This window comes from Manihot esculenta, chromosome 11, assembly GCF_001659605.2.
Source record: "Manihot esculenta cultivar AM560-2 chromosome 11, M.esculenta_v8, whole genome shotgun sequence".
NCBI lineage: Eukaryota > Viridiplantae > Streptophyta > Magnoliopsida > Malpighiales > Euphorbiaceae > Manihot > Manihot esculenta.
This window is the reverse complement of record NC_035171.2, coordinates 7,872,896-7,894,573: the sequence shown is the minus strand read 5'-3', so window position 1 is coordinate 7,894,573 and position 21,678 is coordinate 7,872,896. Positions and strand designations below refer to the sequence as shown.

General features: G+C 31.7%; 1 non-coding gene and 1 pseudogene across 1 annotated transcript; both read right to left on the bottom strand.

Moving 5' to 3' along the window:
- Positions 1-861: 861 nt before the first annotated feature.
- LOC122725220 lies at positions 862-968 on the bottom strand. The gene has a single exon (XR_006352690.1). It is a non-coding gene; the product is annotated as a small nucleolar RNA R71 (small nucleolar RNA).
- Positions 969-15,332: 14,364 nt separating this feature from the next.
- Positions 15,333-20,699, bottom strand: LOC110607786 (annotated as a pseudogene).
- Between the last annotated feature and the right edge of the window lie 979 nt (positions 20,700-21,678).

The window sequence follows — 21,678 nt, the reverse complement described above, 5'->3', positions numbered from 1 at the left end:
TTTTATGACCAGGGCTGATCGTAAAGAAGCTCTTCTTTACGATTTAGAAATTGAACATACTGCCAAGAGCTTGAGAAAGCAAGCAAACTTGAGGAACCAAGCCTCAAAACCATCTACATCAGCATCGGCAACAAATCTGGTGTCCACCATTCAATCTGCTGCACAAGTTACTGAGGAACCTGCTGCTGCATTTGCTGAATAAAGTTGCTGAACCAATTGTTGAAACTGCTGTACATGCTGCACTTTTTGAATCTGTTGCTGCACAAGCTGCTGCACTCAGAACCAGCCCCTAAAATTGCACCAAAACCAGCCCAAAAACCAGAAATTTTTGCCAACAAAATCCCAAAACCAGCCCCTAAAACAGCAACTGAACCAGCTGCTATAAAGACAGTCATAACAGCACCCGAAGAGGCAGAAAATGCAGCAGCTACTGCTCTTGAACCAGCTGCTGTCCTTGCTGAATTTGAAGCTAAAAATGTTGAGGCAAGAGCTCCAATGGCACAAGAAAGAACTCTTCGTGAACTAGCAACACCCTTGGATGATCAAGCACTATGGTGCATCACTTACCCACCTTTGGCAGCCCCTTTTGAGCTCAAAACCGGATTAATTCATCTTCTTCCAAAATTCAGAGGTCTTAAAAATGAGGATCCACACAAGCACCTCAAAGAACTTCACATTGTGTGCTCAACAATGCGGCCTCAAGGTATTTCCGAAGAGCATGTTAAATTAAGAGCTTTTCCCTTTTCTCTTGATGATTTTGCCAAAGAATGGTTGTTCTATTTACCACCTGGATCCATCACTTCATGGGATGGGATGGTGAGAGTCTTCTTGAGAAAATACTTCCCAACCTCAAAAGCTATTGGCATCAGAAGAGAGATTAGTTGCATCAAGCAAAAGGATTATGAAGAGCTATATGAATATTGGGAAAGATTCAATCGATTGTGCATAAGCTGCCCTCAACATGACATCTCTGATAAGTCACTCCTTGAATACTTCTATGGAGGTTTGCTACCTTCAGAAAGAAAGTTCATAGACGCAGCATGTGGAGGATCAATTGAAGACAAGTCACCTCAAGCCATAAGGGATTTAATTTCCACCATGGCAGCAGCCTCACAGCAATTTGGAGACCAAGAACAGCCACCAAGAAGGGTGAATGAGGTGAGTACATCCACTTTAGCATCCCAAATTTCTGATCTCACCAATGTTGTCCATAGCCTTGTTGTGGGTCAAGCCCAACAAATCCAGCAGATTCAGCAGCCCAAACCATGTGGAATATGTGCAAACTTGAGCCACCCTACTGACCTATGTCCCTCCCTTCAAGAAGAGGACCAACAAGTAGGAGGATTTAATGGGCAAAGAAGTTATGCAAGGGCCAATCAATATCCAAACTACCAGCAAATAAATCCAATTCAAGCTGCACCTCAAAAGTCCAATGCACCCTTTGAAGAGATCGTGAAGTCCTTAGCAAGCACCGTGCAAAATCTTGAGCAACAAATGGGACAAATGGCTTCATCCTTGAGTAAGCTTGAATCACAAGGAAAGCTACCTTCCCAAACTGAGATAAATCCAAGGCAAAATGCTAGTGCCATCACATTGAGGAGTGGAAAAGAGCTGCAAGACGGTAGGACTGAAAAATTGCAAAAACAGGCCATGGAAAAAAATCTGCCAGAAGGTGATCAGCCCAAATCACCCAGTCGATCTGCCCAAATCACTGACCCAATCGCTAGGCAGACTGAGCTGCCCAGCAGTAGTGATCTGTCCAAATCAATGACCCAGGCAGAATTCAGCCCCAAACAGACCAAGGCAGATCAGCAACTAGAAGAAAAATTTAAGGTACCTCCTCCCTTTCCCAAGAGATTTGCAAGATCACAAAAAGAAAAAGAAAAGAAAGAAATACTTGCAACCTTTCACAAAGTGGAGATCAACATACCTTTGCTTGATGTTGTCAAACAAATACCAAGGGACACCAGCCAGGAAGATGAGGAAAATAGGAAAAATTTGAAAGAAACGGAAGAGACAGCATGCTGCACAGACTGGTCCAGAGGTGATTTGCCCAAATCACTTGTACAGATAGAATCTGATTTGCCCAAATCACTTGAACAGGTAGAAATCAGATCAACAATGCAGAAAGATTTTGATTTGCCCAAATCATCAGTTCAAGCAGAATTCGATTTGCCCAAGTTCAGTACTAGATTGCAGCCACCTTTTATGGAGAAATATGAATTGGAGTTCAAAGTGCTGCCCAATCACCTCAAAATTTCAAACATAGGGGCTAGAGGCACACCTCACTTGAAAGAGGAGAAATTAATCATGCTATTTCATGAGTACATGAAAGAAATAGGATGGATTATAACCAAAATGAAAGGTGTGCTACACTTCTTACTTAATTCTGTGGGAATCCTTTTCCCTCCCCCTATTACTTGAGCCTTGATCAAGTCAGAAAAGTCCAGCCCGCGACTTTAAACTAGGGCGCTACTGGGAGGCAACCCAGCCGAGGTGATTTGCGCAAATCAATGGGAAAATCAGCAGAACTTAACTACAGCAGAGGTGATTTGGCCAAGTGATTTGCCCAAATCACTGCCCAAATCAGCAGAACCTCCAGCAGCTGATCAATCTGCAGAATCTCGCCTTGACAGAATGGAGGCCCGAACCATACACATGGAAGGCATGCTGCAGCTGCTGGTTCAACACTTCATACCTGCAGACCACCATCACAGCTGATTTGGCCACTGATTTGGCCAAATCACCACCCTAGGGAGTCCCTTTCTCTCTCATTTTTCTCTTTATATGTTTTGCATTGGCCATGAGCGTGTGTTCAGGATGAAGACAGCTAATCAGACAGCATACTGCCCCAGCAGAAGAACCAGCAGATGTGAATCACTTCCTGCCCACAGAACAGCAAAGACAGTGATTTGGCTGGGTGATTTGCCCAAATCACTGAGGCAATTTGCCCAAATCACCCCAGGCCAGGAAGTCCCTTTCCCTTTCCTTCTTAATTTATATGTATATATGTTCACACATTGGGGACAATGTTTGCAATAGGTGTGGGGGGGTGTTTGGAGAACATTTTGCACAGTCTTCACTTGCACAGTCCTCACCATGTTTAGTTTTCTTTTACATTCTTTTTGTTTCTTTTTGCATTAGTCTTACCCTTTCACACACCAGAAAATTTTTTCTTCCACACATATGCACACACACACAGAATTTTGTTTTTTTTTAGCCTATTGCTCTACTCAGCATAGATGACTAAGCCAAAAGAGTTCCTTACCTCATGACCCCATTAAATTATCCAACCCTTTAAACCTAAATTGAACCATGCACAGTGTGTAGCCCTTACTTAGGAAGTTCTTTTTCTTGAATTGAGTTCTTGAAACTGCTGTGGCCAATAGGAAAGGAAAATAAAATACATGCAATAAAAGTTAGTGTAATTCTCTTTGAGTTGATTTGCCCAAATTGATATAAAAAGGAAAAAGAAAAAGAAAAACTCAGCAAATCAGAAAGCACAACCTGTTCCTATGATCTAAGACTATGAACTGTGCCTAAAAGCCACTTGGAGAAGTGACCAACTGAGTAACCGGAGGTGTATTACCCATGTGCACCGTCGCGTAAAAAGGTTGGTGACTTTTTCAGGCATCAAAAATAAAGTTCCGATGGCCTAAGATTATGAACAGAGCTAGTAGCCACTTGGACAAGTGACCAACTGAGTAACCGGGGGTGTATCACCCATATGCACCATCGCGTAAAAAGGTTAGTGATTTTTTCAGGCAAAGTTAAATAAAAAAAAAAAAAGTGCTGATAATTAAAAATGCTTAAAATAGGGCAAGTCACTCTTAAGGGATTGCATTAAACCTAATATAAAAGAATAAGCATGATCAAATAAAAAACTTTCCCTTGGCCATGGTGTGTGATAGGAAACAAGGAAAGAAGGGGGGTAACCTTAGTACATGCATCCTACACTGTAGTGTTTCAAATTAGGAGTCTAGGGGGGCTGATTAAGTGGTACTTAGGATCAAAAGAAAAAGGGGCTTGATTGACTAAGTTGTTTGTTGCTTGAGGACAAGCAAAAAGCTAGGTGTGGGGGTATTTGATCAAGCATAATTTAGCCACATTTTTATCATATCTCTTACTATTTATTTACACATTTTTCTAGCTTAATTTGTGTTTTTGTTATGTTTTTACAGAAAAGGAAGAAATTGAAAAGTTGGAGAAAAAGTGAAGAAAAAGCTGGAAAAGTGATTGGGTCAAAGTGATTTGCCCAAATCACTCGCAGGAACTGGCCAAGTCATTCGCAGAGTCAGAGGCAAAAACTGGACTGAATCCCAGAGAGCGATTGGGGCAGATTGAGCAAGTGACTTGCCCAAGTCACTCGCAGAAACTGCCCAAGTCACCTTGACAGCAGAAGTTGACAGCAGAGGCGGGAAAAGAGCAGAAAATCCAAATTCAAAGAAAAGAAGTCCAAGTCCACTTCAAACACCACAAGATCAGTCCCAAGAGCCACGCCCTTCACTTAGAGAGTTCCATTCTCAATCAAATACAAAATCCAAAGAGGAATCAAAGACTACAAAGAAGACCAAATCAAATTGAGATTCCAAAACCCTAATCAAATTGGAATTGGGATTCTCCAGCTATATAAGGGCAACATCCAAACCAGCATCCTATCATCATCTTTCAGCATCTGCCATCCTCGGAAATTCTCCAGCAACACAGCAGAAACTTTCTTTTTCTTTTCTTCTTTATTTTTGTGTATTTTAGTCACCATGAGTGGCTAAATTCATTATTTTCTAGTTGAAGTTGGAAAATTCAGATTTGTGATGAATTGGGAGATTTAAATCTCCATTGTTAAACTTCTAGTTATTTTCAATATTTATGCAATTTGATCTTTCTATAATTGTTGCTTTGCTTTTAGAATCAATTTAGGCCTATTGCTTTTAATTGCTTGAGTAACAATTGTTTGAATAATTTAAGTCCGTAATTGCTTATATTATTTGAACACAAATTTAATTAAGTTGCATGATCTAAACTTGACCACGCGGTTGGCAAGGTTAGAATTAGGTTTCTCTAAATCTTAATGCAGTTAACAGTTGTTCGATGCCAAAGGCCCCAAGGACGTTCCTTGGCAACTTGTTAACTAGTGTTTGATTAGCGAACGTTTCCTAATCAAACTAGAACTAAGGAGGAATTTGGATTGTGAGAAGCGTCTTCCACATCCTAAACTAATTTATTGAGATAAATAGGAGTATTAAAGAATCAATGATCAATTCTAAACAATCTGAAATATATCCATACTTCAACTAGAAGCTTTTCTCTTATTGATTTACTCATCTTTAATTTATTGCTTTCTTTTGCTATTTAGTTTTAATTCATCAAATCAAACCCCCCTCTTTTAATTACTTGTTATTACTTGCCTTAGTCATCAATAGGAAAATTCGTAGTGTCAAATCCCTGTGGTTCGACCCTATTGCCACTATCTACAAGTTAATTGTTGATTGTTTAATAGGTTTATTTTTGACGGCTTCGACAACCGTTATCAATATATATATATTATTTTTATCTATTTATTTATTTATTATTATTATTATTTTTTTTTTTATAACTTGGAATCTTACAGCCAACCTGCCCATCTAACCCTTACAATATATATACGGCCGACCTCACAATCTCAACAAATATGTATATTATGCATTCTTTCTTCTTTTTACAGAAAAAATTAAAATTTATACTTACAGGCAAGCACTTCGATCTGAAGTTTCACCTCGTCAGATCTCAAAGAAAAAGTTAATAGTAATAATATTTAATAAATGTTAAAATAAACAACGAGGGTAGGAAAATGAAGATTAAGAGACTGTCAAGATATTCTTACACCAGCTGGGTCTTTCTTTTCGTGTAAGCTTTCTTTTTTGTATTGTCTCCCTGTCGCCCCGATGCTTTCCATCTGTCCTGAAATGCGACTCCAACCTCGACCACGAATCTAGTTTCGAACATGGATCCGACCTCAACGAGCAATCTATCGCTGTGGTCGTCGGATTTGCTGAGTTCCTTTCTGTCTTGCTAAACACGGCTCCGACCTCCTTTTTTCTCACGGACTCCTCTTCTCTTTCTCTCACCTTCTTCTTCTCTTTTTATTTATTTATTTATTTATTTATTTATTTATATATACAGCGGACCTCAGAATTTCAACAATACATATATTCCTCACCCTTTTTTTTTTCTTTTACAGAAAATATTCACCAGACTTATGTGGATCTCAATGGGTGGATCTGAAAACTTTTGAGACAGTAAAATCTCTTTCGTGGAGGGCACATTCCCGGCCAAGCTCGGCAAGGGGTTAAAAGGAATGGGTGGTTGGTTGTTTGGAGTTGTAGGACTGGAAAATAAGAACCGTTGCCCCTCTTGGGCAGAGCTCAGATTATTTGGAATGACGTTAAGGTTATTTTCTTGGTGGTTTGCCATTGTGGATCTCAGTGGGTTTTGAAAGTGAAAACTCCGGTGATGAAAAGATCTCCTTCGTTTCCCACAGATGGCGCCATTTGATAAATCTTTTCCTCTTCCTGGTCCATGATAGATCTGGTTTTCTTCTGGGTCCCTTCTTGCTGGGCTCCCTGGTGGATCTCTCCATGTTCTTCCTGGTGAAGGGACCTGTAAAATAAGAAAGAAAGGTCAGGGGCCTACCGGGTGTGCCCCGGCAGAGGCCCTCCGACGCTCAAGTCAGATTTTATGGCTCAGAGTAGTATATTTAGGCAAGGGTTACAGAAAGAATAAAAATGGTGTCCAGGAAGGAAAAGGAAGAAGAAGAGAGCCCCCTCTGCGTGGCCTCTATCGTGATATATATATCTGTCTCTCTGCCACAATGCTAGCTGTCTTCTGTCGCCTAGCTCCGTATGTACGGATGTGTCAGGCGCTTGCTCCATGCGTAACGGCCATTAATTCTCCTCTGATACGTATGATTCTCCTCTGATACGCATGCGGAAGGACCTACCAGCGGGGCATCTTGGTCATTTTCCCCTTTCCGGGCTGGGTTGAATGGTAGGGCTGAAGTTGAGCCTGGTGGGGGCCTGATTACTGGGCCGAGAGGTTTGGGCCGGTTTGATTGAGGAGTCTAGGCGGAGTCCGGCCCTGTGATTGAGCGGGCTGGACCTGGCTCTCGAGGGGAATATTGAAGCCTTCGGATCATGGACTGTTTTCATGGGCCTGACCTTTATACCGGGGTGAAGAAATCCAGCGATCATCAATATTAATAAAATAAGACTTTTAAATTGTAAAAATAACTTATTTTTATTTTGATTAAAAAATATTTTTTATTAATTAATTTTTTTAATTGGCCTACATACTAGAAATGTAAAATGTTTTTTAAAAAAAATTGTGGAAAACTAAGAAAGCTTGTCTAAAAAGTAAATTAATATAATTTTAATGATTGAAGTAATAAAAAAATATAATATAAATCATGGCAGTGGACTTGGAATTAATTTAATTTCTTTAATTAATATATCTAAACTAAATATTATTTATATTTTTATCAATAAAAAATAATATATAATTATATTTTCATTTATATTATAAGCTTATAAATTAATATTAAATAAATTATTTATTATATAGGGTTAAATTAAGTAACTAAATTGAATATTTCAAGTTGATTTTTACATTAACTTTGCCATAAAATTTTAATTGGATTTGATTAATCTTTAAAAAAATATAATTCTTTTAAAAAATTGGTTTGACTAATCAAATATCCACTCTTACCTGATTCCATTGTGAGATTCGAATTCCTAATATTTAATAAAGAAAGTTTGCAAAATCAAATGGACAATTATCCCAAGAATCTCATTTACACATTCTAATGTAACCATCAATGGCCCAACAATTCTAAGATACCCACCTTAATTTAATTGGCCCACTCAAATCCGAAAAAGAAAATTCAGCCCATTTGCATCTCAATTTCAATATACAGGAGGTTTTATTCAATGTTCTATAATATATGGAACAACTATCAATATATGAATTAAGATTAAAAAACCTATAAATATATGAATATAAAACATACTAATTTTTTATGAGCTTGAAATAATTTTTTTAATGAGTCTGAAACATTTCAAAATATGAGATTCTGTGGTAGATTTTATCAATAAATTATGAAATCGGTTGGTAAAATCTACTCATTTTCTCTCACAAATTACTAATTCCAATATATTCAAATTCATTAGTAAAATCATTTGCTACTTTTTGGTACATTCTTGTAGCGTGTGGAGTTATATTTATCAAATAGTAAATAAAACTTTGAGAAAAATGATTAAAAAAAAAATAAACCCCATACACTGCAAGAATGTATGTACATGTGATAGAGATTACTTGAGATTCCTAAATGATAACAATTTCAATATGATTGTTCGCATTCTCTCCCGTTATTTCACCACTTTGCAAGAAAAGTTGAGGTAGACATACATTAAATGTCTAAATTGTGCTAAATCAACTAGCCATTTGGTATAATATTTCCACTTTGTATACTTTTGTTTCTAATTGCAACATTATTTAAATGCTAAATTTTACCACTTTGTATACTTTTGTTTCTAATTGCAACATTATTTAAATGCTAAATTTTACTTTGTCTTGGTAATGTAGGGTGAATTTCAAGATGTGCATTTACATATAAAAGAAAATTTATCATTTTAAAATGTTGGTGATTAGTCAAATTAGTTCAGCAATCTTGATGGCATCAACAAAGCATCAAAGAGGAGATGGATTGAAACTTTTATCTTTCTTTCGTGATGCTAAGTAATGAACTATGAAACAATAGCAACACTGAGTTCCAAGGTTCTATGCTAGTCTCCTTGTTGTTTTTTTTATTGCTTTTGTTGTTTGGTCTTCTTTGTTTTTATTTTTGTTTTTGAGTTATTTTGACCCTAACTTGCTTTTGGGTAAAAAATCACCTCCACCCTCTGTTCTTCTTCACCATAGATGGACGGTTGGCGTGGGTTTTTTATTTTGGTTTTCTTTTTGGTTTCCTTTTGCAGGTACCTATCTTTCTTGATGGTGAATGATTGCTCTTTTGAACCTAGTTTAGAGGATTAAATAGCTCTATATTTCTAAATCTGGGGAGGTTCTTTACATCTATGAGGCATTGCTCCTCAGGACTATATCTACACGTCCGATGGATTACGCTCTCGTAGGCCGATGACTGATCTAGAGCTCTGTCGTGCCTCCTCCTTCTATGCCTAGTTTCCTTCTGAGCTGCTTCTGTTCAACCACGAACCTTCTCATTTCTATCTCGATTGCATGTCTGCTGTGGTTATGCCATCTATTCTCTTGATTTCTGTTGTTTGATGAAGGGTTGAATTTGGATTGTCACTGTTATCTCAATTGTGTTTTTCTCACTGTTCTATTCTTTGGTAACTCAGACAGTGCATCAACAAATCGGTGGGTGTGCGACAGCGCAGATGTCGATCGGTTTGGGTAGGGTAGTGGTTGTGACTTCTACTTTCTGGGCTGCGATTGTGGACTTTGAGTTATTTTTTATGGATATTGGTCATTTAGAAGTTTTATTTTGGTCTCTTAGTTGGATTGTAGTCCTCTTAGTTTTTTATACTAGCCAACTGAATTATGAAAAATGCAATAGACTTGCATTGTTAAAAAAATGAAAAATAAAAAAAATAATGGACCAAAACATAGAAGTAGTAAAAATTTAAAATTGAGGAATTGATATTTTCTAATCCTGCTCCTAATAGTAATACACAAATTTCTAAAGCATGCAAAGCTAGATTACCATTTATATCATATTTCATTATATTTTATCAAACACTATTGGGTTCTCACTTCTCACAATATGTATTTTTGAATATTTGTGATGTCCTTTTCTTTCTCTTTTTATTTTTAAGAGATATTCAAGTTATTATATACGTCTTCCATTCCTTCACAAACAATAATTTCAAGAAATCATTAATGTTTAACGTACACATCATGTATACTATATAGTACAATATTCCCTCCATTTTAATAGGATAACTAAAATATTTTTAATACACATATTATTCACTATTTAAAAATCTTTTCCTTTAACTAATTCTTTTGAATGTGTGGAGCATTAATATATATACATACATACATACATATATATATATATTAAAAACAATATTTTAGTGTGAAATAATTAGGAACATAATTTACATGAGGTTTTATGTTATATAATACAAGGAATAAGCATTTTATAAATTTTTCATCTCACATTTATTTTCTATTTTTGATGAGTTCTAAAATTCACTGTTTTTTTTTATATTAATTTTCATAATTTTGTTATATTTTTAATGATAAAAATTAAATTCTTACTTGAATTTTGATTTTTTGGACAGATTTGAAGCCAATATTGTGAAAAGGAACTAACAGATGCTATTTTAGAAATGTTATGTACTAAAAAGTTTTATCTTGTCTAAGGTTGTGATCTAAACTCGACGGACAGATAATAAAGTTTCGATTTTGATAGAATGATTTCAAATAGTTGCAGATACAATCAAATTAATAATTAGGATAACAATAGCAGAAGGATTTGTTGATTTACTTTCTTCTTTTTAAATTTTGGATATTTTCTTTCATCTTTTATTCCTCATTTCTCAATTCACCTTTTATTTTCATATCTTCATTTCGGTTTCTCCAGTCGAACCTCTTTCTCTTCTTCTTCTTATTTTTCTGCATTTTTGTTATGGTTCTTAGTGGCTAAATACTCTTTTTCAGTTGAAAGCTAATCTAGTTGATATTTTTTATTGAGGTGTGAGATCTTATCTTAATTTTTATTTTCATACTTTTTCTTTTTTCGAGAAACACAACTTCCATTGTTGTTTTCTTAAAAATTCAAGAGACCTACTGAATATCCTAACTAGACAATATATTGTTAATTAATTGTTTAATTGGATTAATATAAATAGTAATGAGCATATCTATTTATGCTAAGAAATTGAGTGATTTAATTTAAATAATTTGCTTACAATTATTAATCAAGTTTGAGTTTTTCTTTTTTCAATGCAATTAATTAATTAAATATACACGCTTGATGGGATTATTAATTAATTAGAAATTAATTTAATACTTTGCAAATTAATTTAACCTTAAAAAATAATTGGTGAGATCTGCTTATTTGAATGTTATAACCAAACAATAAAAAATTAAGTAAATTACTTTTGCAATAAATCTTTAACTTGGATTACCTTCTGCTCAACTTTTAAATTAATTGTTTATTTTATCAATCCACCATACTTATTTTTTTTTTCTTAAATTTTTTTGAAATCAAAATTTTCAATTGAAATCTCACATCTTTGGAAATACAACCAATTGATAAAAAAAAAAAAACTTTTATGTTTCCATAAGAGATAATTTACAATGAGTATATATTATAGTCCATATACTTTAATTAGGATTACTATTGTTTTGCATTGATATTTTACTTTTTTTATGAAAAAAATACAATAAATATATTATTGAAATATATTTAAGAATATTTCATATTAAAATTTAACATTTCCATTTATATAAATTTAAAAATAATTAAATAATAATTTATTATATGAATAAATTTAAAATATTACTCTGGAACCATATTATTGCCAATATTTTTAATGATGTGTGATATTCCTCTTAAACTTTCCATCAAGATAGCTATATATCATGAAATTTTTGAGAATTTTATTCTACCAAAATTTATTGATCGGGATATTTAAGTCTTCCACAATAATTTCAATGAATCATTAATGTTTAACAACCACAGTCAACGATAGATAAGTTGTTTATTCTATTTTCTCAAAATTTTCAATTAAAGTGATAATATTATCAAATTTTTAAAAATTTTATTATATCTAAACGTATTGACTAGGATCATCAAAATTTCTTTTTCAGATAATCATCCCAATAATTCATTAATTTCTTAAATCAATATCAAATTTCTTGTTAATTAATAGTTGTAAAACTCATAAACTTATTATTTTTTAATTTATTAGGACTTATAAAATTAGAATATGTAAAATTGAAAAACAAAAGTAAAATCTAATGATTTTTTAAATTTTTCTATGCTTAATTTTATTTTTAAAATTTAAAACAAAATAAAATTAATTTTTTTAAAAATTAAATTTATTAATGGAAACTTAATATCTCTTTACAATAATTCTTTTTTTAAAAAAGCGGAAGGAATCAATAAAATATCTATAAAAAAAAATACTTAGAAATTAAATTAATATAATTTTGGATGAAAAGTCATAAAAAAAATACAAGTTAAGAACATAAAAGAAAAAATAATCATAAATCATAGCAGATGGACTTGGAAAACGAAAATAGAAGAGAATAACATAGAAAGGAGTGCAATTTCGTGTGGTATATGGACCACAGTTACTTCCATATTGGAATTCAGGATTTGGAATGATTTAGACTTTGTCATCAAATAACTTGATTCATTGACTTCTTTTTATTTATTTTTTTCTTTTTTATTTTATTTTGATATTGTGCAAATTATCATTACTCATCAGGATTGAGTTCGGTAAGATCTTCGACTTCGCCTACAATTTACCGAGTTACCTGTGATTGGTGATCTTTTACATTTTGTGATTTTGTTAAATTTATAGTTATTTTTTTAACCTTTATCTCTAATTTTCCTTGTCGATTGTGGACGGCTTCTATTTTGCATGTTCTAGTTTTCTCCAATGAGAGATTTGCTCGATAAATTTAATTTACTTGAGGGTTTTTATAAGATTCCAAAAAGGATTTGATTTCAATAACATTGGATTTTTGAGACCGCGCTGTTACGTCCAGCAATTTCCGCTCTCGTATATTATTATTTAGCTGAGTTCTGAATGCCTTCCTTTTATAGTAGTGCTTGGATGATCAATGATTTTGTTTTATTTCAAAGGCTTTCTTTGATTTACTGCATGTTAGTTGTTTTGTTTTCTTATTATGTTTGTTTTATTTTTTCTGATTGCGTTTTGTTTTATTTTTTTTTGATTGCGTTCTTTGCTTATTGTTGTGCTCGCTTCTATATTGATCAACAACAACGGGATATCGATGGGAATCATCGGTGCTAAGGCGATGGAGTTTGGCAAAGTCAATGCTTAGTCATGACTATTTGTTTTTTGATTTGATTTGCTTATTGTCTAATTGGTTTGATTTATTTCTATTTTTAGATTTTAATTTGATTGGATTTATACTGAATTTTTAACTTTTGGATACCATTCAATAACTATATTACTCTGGGACCATGTTATTCCAATATTTTTAATGATGTGTCATATTTCTCTTAAATTTTCCATCAAGATAACTACGTATCATGAAATTTTTGAGAATTTTATTCTACCCAAACTTAAGTCTTCCACAATAATTTCAATGAATCGTTAATATTTAACCACCACACAGGCAATGATAGATGAGTGATTTATTGTATTTTCTCAAAATTTTTAATTAAATTGATAATATTATCAAATTTTAAAAAATTTTATTATATCTAAATGTATTGACTGGGATCATCAAAATTTCTTTTTCAAATAACTATCCTAATAATTCATTAGTTTCTTAAATCAATATCAAATATGGTTGAGTATGCATTCAGAATTTAGTAATTACCATTTTGTGACCAAACTTTAATTAGTACCACTATTTGTTTGGCATTGATATTTACTTTTTTTTAAAAAAAAAAAATGCAACAAATATATTAATAAAATATATTTAAAAATATTTTCGTATTAAAATTTAATATTTCCATTTAAAAAATAATTTACTTTTTGGTAATATATCAAAGTTTTTTTAAAAAATCCTAATTACCAATGGCCAAACTTCATAATCACTTTAATTTAAGTGGCCCACCCAATTCCATATAAGAAAATTCAGACCATCTCTGTATGTGAGTCTTAATCTAAATGAGATTAATTATGTTCTATAATATATGGAATAACTGTAAAATATATATGAGTATAAAACTTTTTTTTCTTGTTAATTAGTAGTGAACTTCTTATATTTTCATTTATTAGTACTTTTAAAATTAGAATAAATAAAATAGAAAAAGACAAAAGTAAAATTTATTTAATTTTTATTTTTAAAATTTCCAATAAATAAAATTAACTTTTTTAATTCTGACCTAACTTGTTTAGTTTAGTGAGAAAGTGAATAGAGAAACTATTTCACTAAATCAATCGTTAGTATGTGTTAATTCTCTAACTTTAGAAAATAGTTACTCACAAACTTAAACCTATCAAGCATTTGCTCATTGAAGAGTTTTACTGATGGAGCACACTAACCTAGTGAATCCTCAACTTTTACTTTTCATAGTATAAAGGAAATTTAACTAGCCAATGACAAAATACAAGTAACAAAAACCAAAAATCAATGCATGAATCTGATTTAATTAGCTTTCCTTTTATATTATACGACAAGTTGACATAGCTGAATTGGAATAGCACCAGCCGAATGATTTGCTTTCAGCCAAAGAACTTATAATCTTGTTGGATAGATTATTATCTCTTATGTCCAATGTTGTTAGTGTTGAGTATAGATTTTGGTACAAACCCATGTATTTTGTAATTCCAGGTAAGTATATTTTAATCTTGTCAAATAGTTGTAAGAAAGGTTTACGAAACCGAGTGAGAGTAATAAACAAGTTCCAGCTCAGGTCTAGATGCTCTAGCTTATTCATTATTCTTTTAATTAGACTATTCATAATTAAACATTCTAATATAAATAAAAGGAAAAATTATTTTTTCATCCCTAAGGTATAGCATAATTAACGGATTGTCCTTTATTTTTAGGACCCAACGCTTTAGTCCCTAACGTTTAATTCTGTCAAAATTTAAAATCTTTTCATCTAAAATTTCTGTTAAGTCAATGATTTAAGTCTAGTGAAAAAAAAAAAGATTAAAATATAGTTTCAAAGGCATCTTGATTTGCTAATTAATGCAAAGGTAACTTTCTTGCCTATAAATAGGCATGGGAACAAGCCACTCAATGCATCGGTTGAGGGAAATCAGGTAAGGGAACAAGCCGCTCAATGCATCGGTTGAGGGAAATCTCCTTTGAGTAATTTGAGAGTTTTGAGTATTCCAGCTATGAGAGAAAAATATTGAGAGAGGGAGAGTTCATTTAGAAAGCGATGAAAATAGTGAGAAAAATATTTTGGATTTTTTAGGAATTTTTTGGTAGATCTTATTTGTAATCTCTTTCCTTATACTTACTATTTATAATAGTGAAAAAATTATTCAGAGTTGAATGTAGTCCAAAATTAAGGGTGAACCACATAAAATTATTGCATGCCATTTACTTATTTTTCTGCAGAATTTGACTTTTACTATTTTAAAAGCATTGTTTCCCCAACAAACCTTTCAATTGATTGTTCCTATTGTAAGTGTCCTCAAAGATGTCAGGTTTCGGATCCAACTAGGAATATTACTAGAGATGTTGTTGCTAATATCAAATAAAACAAGCTCAGAGCTTCTCAAGATCACCTTTGAAAGAGATCCTGTAAACTGATTGTTCTCCAGTTGCAAAAACTCTAGAAAAGTCAAGTTAAAGCGTGCTGAGATTATTTGGCCATGAAATCTATAATTACTTGACAGCTTCAGAGTCTGCAAATTGACCGAATTGGCAACCAATTCTTTTGGTTTTTCTCCTGAGAAGTTATTGAAAGACATGTCTAGTTGCTGCAAGTAGACAGAATCTCTAATGGATGATGGAATGCTACCTTCAAAAGAATTTTTGGATAAATTCAAATAAATTGCAAAGGAAGCATCTGCCCTATGTTTGCCTGAATTTTTCCATATAATTTGTTGTCTGATACATCAACCCACTAGTTGTTCATGCCATTTAACTGACAAAAGAGTTGTTCCTCAAAGGTAGTAATTCAAGTCTTGACTTGTTCTCAAGCAACCTGTCAAGCCTCCCTGTCAAATTATTGTGAGAAAGATGAAGAAATTTCAACTCATGCTGGTAGAAGAGAAATGTAGGAATAGTGTTGGAGAGCTTGTTCAAATTACAGCGAGGCAGTAGAAGGACCTTTAACTTAAATGATGGAACCCAATTGGAATATTCAGTTTCCACCTCAAACTTAAAGCTCTGAGAGATGACCGATGGCCCATGTTTGGTGGAATTTTTCCAGTGAAATAGTTCAAGCTCAAGTCCAAAATCTCCACACGACTGAAATTGCCAAATCTACCAAGAAAAGCATGCTAATAAAATTATGGAAATGATGTACTTGTGGATAGGAATAGAAATTTGATGGAAGAATTTGTTACAAGAAATTGGCAGAGTTCCATTCAGTTCATTCATTTGCAGAATAAGGACCTTCAAGTTGTTGAGTTCAGCAAGATTTGTTCCAAATTGAGTTCATTAAAATCTTAGCAAACTCAAGCATTAGAAAAAAACTGAAATTAAATTTGCAAATGCACGTACCTGGCTCAGATAGTTGGCCTGCCATAAGATTACTGCGCAGGTCCAAAGATTTGAGGGCTGAGAATGTACCCAAAACCTTTAATACTTGTTTGTCAAGCAAGTTCCAGCTCAAGTCTAGATACTCTAGCTTGTTCAGTATGAAAAAGCTTTGGGAATCTGGAAATTCTTGAAGCAGTAGTCTTCAGATTCTAAGAATTATATTCATAGAACAGAGATATGCAGTAGAAAAATGGGATAATATATTTTAGATAACAAACAAATCAAATAAGAACAAAACATAACTTCATTTTCAATTATCTCAGCAATTGCATTGTAGGACAAATTAAGGCTTATAAGCTCCTTAAAAGGCTGAAAAAGAGAAAAGTTAAAGGTACCAAATACTGGTATCTTCATAATAACCATCGATATGTATTTGCTTTATATTATTAAGAGAGTGCCTGGTGGTGTAACTGTCAGCTGTCTGCTTGCAGATTTGCAGCAACTATTCCGTTCCACATTGGTAAATTTGAAAGAAATTAAATTGTATATAATAGTTAGCACAAAACTACTAAATAATTTAAGTTAACCATTTTGGACCAAGTAGAAAGTGGGTCCAAAAGTTATTTGCGCCAGTTTGGACCTGGCTTTGTGCGGAGCTAGTGAGCCTGCGAGGAAATAGCTACCCGTGAGAGATAAGGTGGAACCGCCCGAGGTACTAACGAACCACAATACCCGAGGGTCCAGTCCGGATTAACAATTGTATTGGATTCAGTTACGACAAGGACGTCGTAAAATTTAGCAGGACGGAGTGTAACGGTCAGCTGCCGCAAGTGGGCCTGCGAGTAAAGGTCTACTCGTGAGAGACGAGGTGGAGCCGCTCAAGGTACTAGTGAACCACAATACCCGAGAATCTAGTATTGGTTATCAATTGTATTGGATTGGTCTTGGTTATCAATTGCATTGAATTCAGTTGTGATGAGTACGTTGCAAAATTACCATTTTGGATCAAATGTAAAGTAGATCCAAAAGTTATTTGGATTAATTTGAGCAGGCTATTTCAAGTGTGGAGTTGCACGTGACTCTCTCCCACCTACAGCAGTCACTGTTGCTATCATGAATCAGTCCTATAACATTGCATCAATATGTTACCAATGCTAAAGACAAAGCACTGAATTGTTGGTATGTTACCTCACTTCTGAGTTTTGAGATAACTGATTGAAATCAGCTCTGATAAACCCAAACGGAAATTGAATTAATAAAAACATCAACGTAGTAAAACCATAACATGCGCCAAGGCCTGTTGATGCGGAGGATTGCTGCCAACACCAATAGGATTGTGACATAGGCTCCACTGAAACTCCAATAGAACCACACCATTTCGATACCCCCTTCATCTTCCTCTTCTACATCAGCAGATGGTGGTGTTTGCGGAGCTTCATCACTTTTGCAGCTCTTATGAATGAGTTTTCCACAAAGACCTGGATTACCTCTGTAATTGTTTTCATCGAAGGTCCCAAACTGGCTTGTATCAGGAACTCTACCTGACAAATTGTTGTACGAAACTGTGAAAGTTTCCAAAAAGGTCTGAGCTGAAATAGTTGGATGTCCAAATAACTTTTAAATCCACGTTCAACTTGACTCAAAATAATTAATTCAAATTATTTTAGTAATTTTATACTAACTATTAAATTTCTGTCTGTCGATGTGGGAGGAGAAGTAGCTGAATCTCGCGCTCTTTCATGCTAAATATGCGACGTTCTCATTGCAACTGAATCGAATATAATTGCAATACAATCCTCCACTATCGTGATTCGTTAGTAATTAGGCGATTTCATCTCGTCTTACACGGATAACCCTTTTTTCGTAAGTCTCATTAATCTGTATAATTTTTCTCACCATGCCAATTGAAGTTTGGTCCAAACTAATCTAAATAACTTTTGAATTTATATCCAATTTGATCCAAAATAGTTAATTCAATTAGTTTCGTGGTAATTATTAAATCTGTATTCCTATTAGGTTGCGTGACACAGAAAGTAACTGAATCTCGCAAGTTCACCGAGGATTTCACCACTCAAATTGTTATTGCAAAGATCCAGGCTCTCTAAGTTCTTTAGATTTGAAAAACTGACTGGTATAGATACTGTTAAGTGATTGGGAGACAAATTCAACTATCGAATTTCAAGCAGGTCTCAAATTTCAAGAGGAATGCTACCACTTAACTAGTTGCATGATAGATCTACTCCTACCATTTCTTAATTCACACAGCTGATTAAGAATACGACCGCGTAATGCATTCCCTCCCAATAAAAGCACACAGAGTTCAGAGAACTCACCGATCTAAGATGGAACATTTTCAGAAAAATTATTATCCCTCAGATCGATCAAGTGCTACTAAATTAGGACTTCTAAGATGCTCATGGGGTATGGCTCCACTTAGACTGTTCTTTTGTAAAAATAGAAAGCGCAATGACGAAGAATTCAAGCAGGAAGATATAGACCCATGCAACCTATTTTCTGAGAGATCTGAAAATTCAAGGCCACTCAAATTATATGGTATCTTATTATTGGACATGTCCAAAAAAGATAGGCTGGAGCTATTCAATAAGTCTACACCGACCATTGCCCTATAGTTGTTTTTCATATCCAACACCATCAAACTTCTTAAGTTCATATTATGAGGAAAAGGTTCCCCTGAAAATTGTTGTTTGATAGAATCAGTGTACAGTAAAAAGTACAATTTGCAAACAGATTTCCTCAGAAATTGATTAGAATTCATATTCAGTGTTTTCAGATTACTTAATTCTGCACCATATCAAATGAAATCAATAAAAAATATTTAATGAACAAATGTTCTTCTTAAAAATTAATTGAATTATAATTATAATTTAAATATATATAATAATAATTTCGGTCGCCTATTTTTATGATAGTAATAATATACACTATCAAACTAATAAATCTTTAAAAAAATTGCTTAAAGTCAAAAGTTTTTTTTTTTCTGAAAAAAAATGTTTTATTGGTTAAATGGTACAAAAAAATTATAATAACAATAAAAAAAATTTTAATTACTGCAGTGGGGTGATTTAAATAACCATATATAATTTATATTCAGCCCTTCAAATGCCTAGGAGGAAAAAGGTGTCTCCTATTTTAAATGTTATACAGCATAGCGAAATATATATTTTTGCATTTTAATTTTTTTAAAAGAATTATGTCAGTTTTAATACATATTTAAATTATTTAAAAATGTAATTGAAATGATTTTATAATTTTAGTATAAAGTAGTATGTAGACTATAAAAATGTATACTCACAATAATTAAATTATTACATAATTGTATAATTAATAATTAATAACCTAATGATAATAATCATATAAAACATATAAATTCTAAAATTGAAATTAATCCTATATTAATGGTATATTAATTATGAAATACAATTAAAAATCATTAAAGTTTCAACGATAAATTTATTAATATAATCAAAAGCACAATTAAAAAATATAAATGAAAATAAAATAATTAAATTTAGATATTAAATTTCAAACAATAATGAAGTAAAAAATATTTAATTAATTTTATAAATTATACACTTTTAAATTTTGTAAATTTTAGAAAAATTTTAATTTTAAAATAAAAATTTTAATTTTACTTTTTCTAGAAATTAAAAAATAAAATAAAAAATTAAAATAATTTTACATATTATTTTAATTATTTTCAGAAATGTGACTAATTTAATTTTATAAAAATTAAAAAATAAAATATATTTTACACATTATTTTAATTTTTTAAAATATGACTTTTTTAAATTTTACACAAATTAAAATAATTTATATATATTAATTTATTTTTTTCATAAATGTGACTTATTTTAATTTTATAGAAATTAAAAAATTATTACATCTAAAATAATTATAAAAAAATAAAATAACAAAATATACTGCAAGAGTAAAAATATGGAAATTTTTAATTATTTAAAAATTAAAAAATAAAAATAAAATAATTGAATTGCGATATTACATTTCTAATAATAAATATAAAAATCTAATTAGTATTATATTCAAATCAAACACAAAAACTAAAAAGAGAAGATAAAATTAAAATGTAGGATGTGTAATTAAATATAAAATAATTATTTATTGATTAACCATCAAATTAATAAAAAAAACTTAAAAGATGAAATATTCAAATCAATTCAATATAATCATTTAATTAAGTTTATTGGTTTGAATTGATTGACACTCCTAATCATTATGATAGTGTAAAAAAAAATCAATTTCAAAAATTAACACATACCTTGAATAGCGAATGCACCTTCCATTGTAGTAAACATGTTATTAAAAATTAAAATTTTAAACAATGTAAGAGCTCCTAACGATTAATTTATCATACTAATATCTAATTTCTTTAATTTTTCAAAACCTGTAAAACCACAACGCATTTATGTAAGGCTAATAAAAAGAACAAATCAATTTTTATCTTTTTATTTTCTCAAAATTACAATTTAATCTAAACGTTCTGATTGCATAATTTACTAACTTATATTTCATGATACGGAAATACTCTATTCAAAAACAGTTTTATAAAATTATGATTTATATTTTATTAATTTTTTATATTTTATTTTATATATCATATTTTTATTAATAAAAGCACAATCCAAAAATATAAATCATAAAGTATTATAAAATAATTAAATAAAAATAACATAATTAAATTGAAATATTAAAAATTAAATAATAACAAAGTAAAAAATATTTAATTAATTTTATAAATTATACGCTTTAAAATTTTATAAATTAAAAAAAGCTTAATTTTAAAACAAAAATTTTAATTTTTAGAAATTAAAAAATTAAAATAATTTTTACATATTATTTTAATTATTTTTAAAAATATGACTAATTTAATTTTATAAAAATTTAAAAATAAAATATATTTTTTTAATATAACCGTTTAACTAAGTTTATTGGCTTGAATTAATTGAATTTCATAGTTGAATCAATCCATAAACACTTCGCAATTGATTGAATTTCCTGGTTGAACCAATCCATAAATACTCCTGGCAATTATGACAGAGTGTAAAGAAATCAATTTCAAAAATTAACACATACACCATCCATTGTAGCAAACATGCAATTAAAAATCAAAATCTTAAATGATATAATCCCAGTGATGATATAAAATACTTTTTATTGAATTTATTTAAGTTAATTTCTCACTTCTCTAATTTTTCAAAAATCGTAAATCACACAGCAAAACTAATGTCTAACTTTTTCAATTTTTCATTTTTTTTTCTCAAA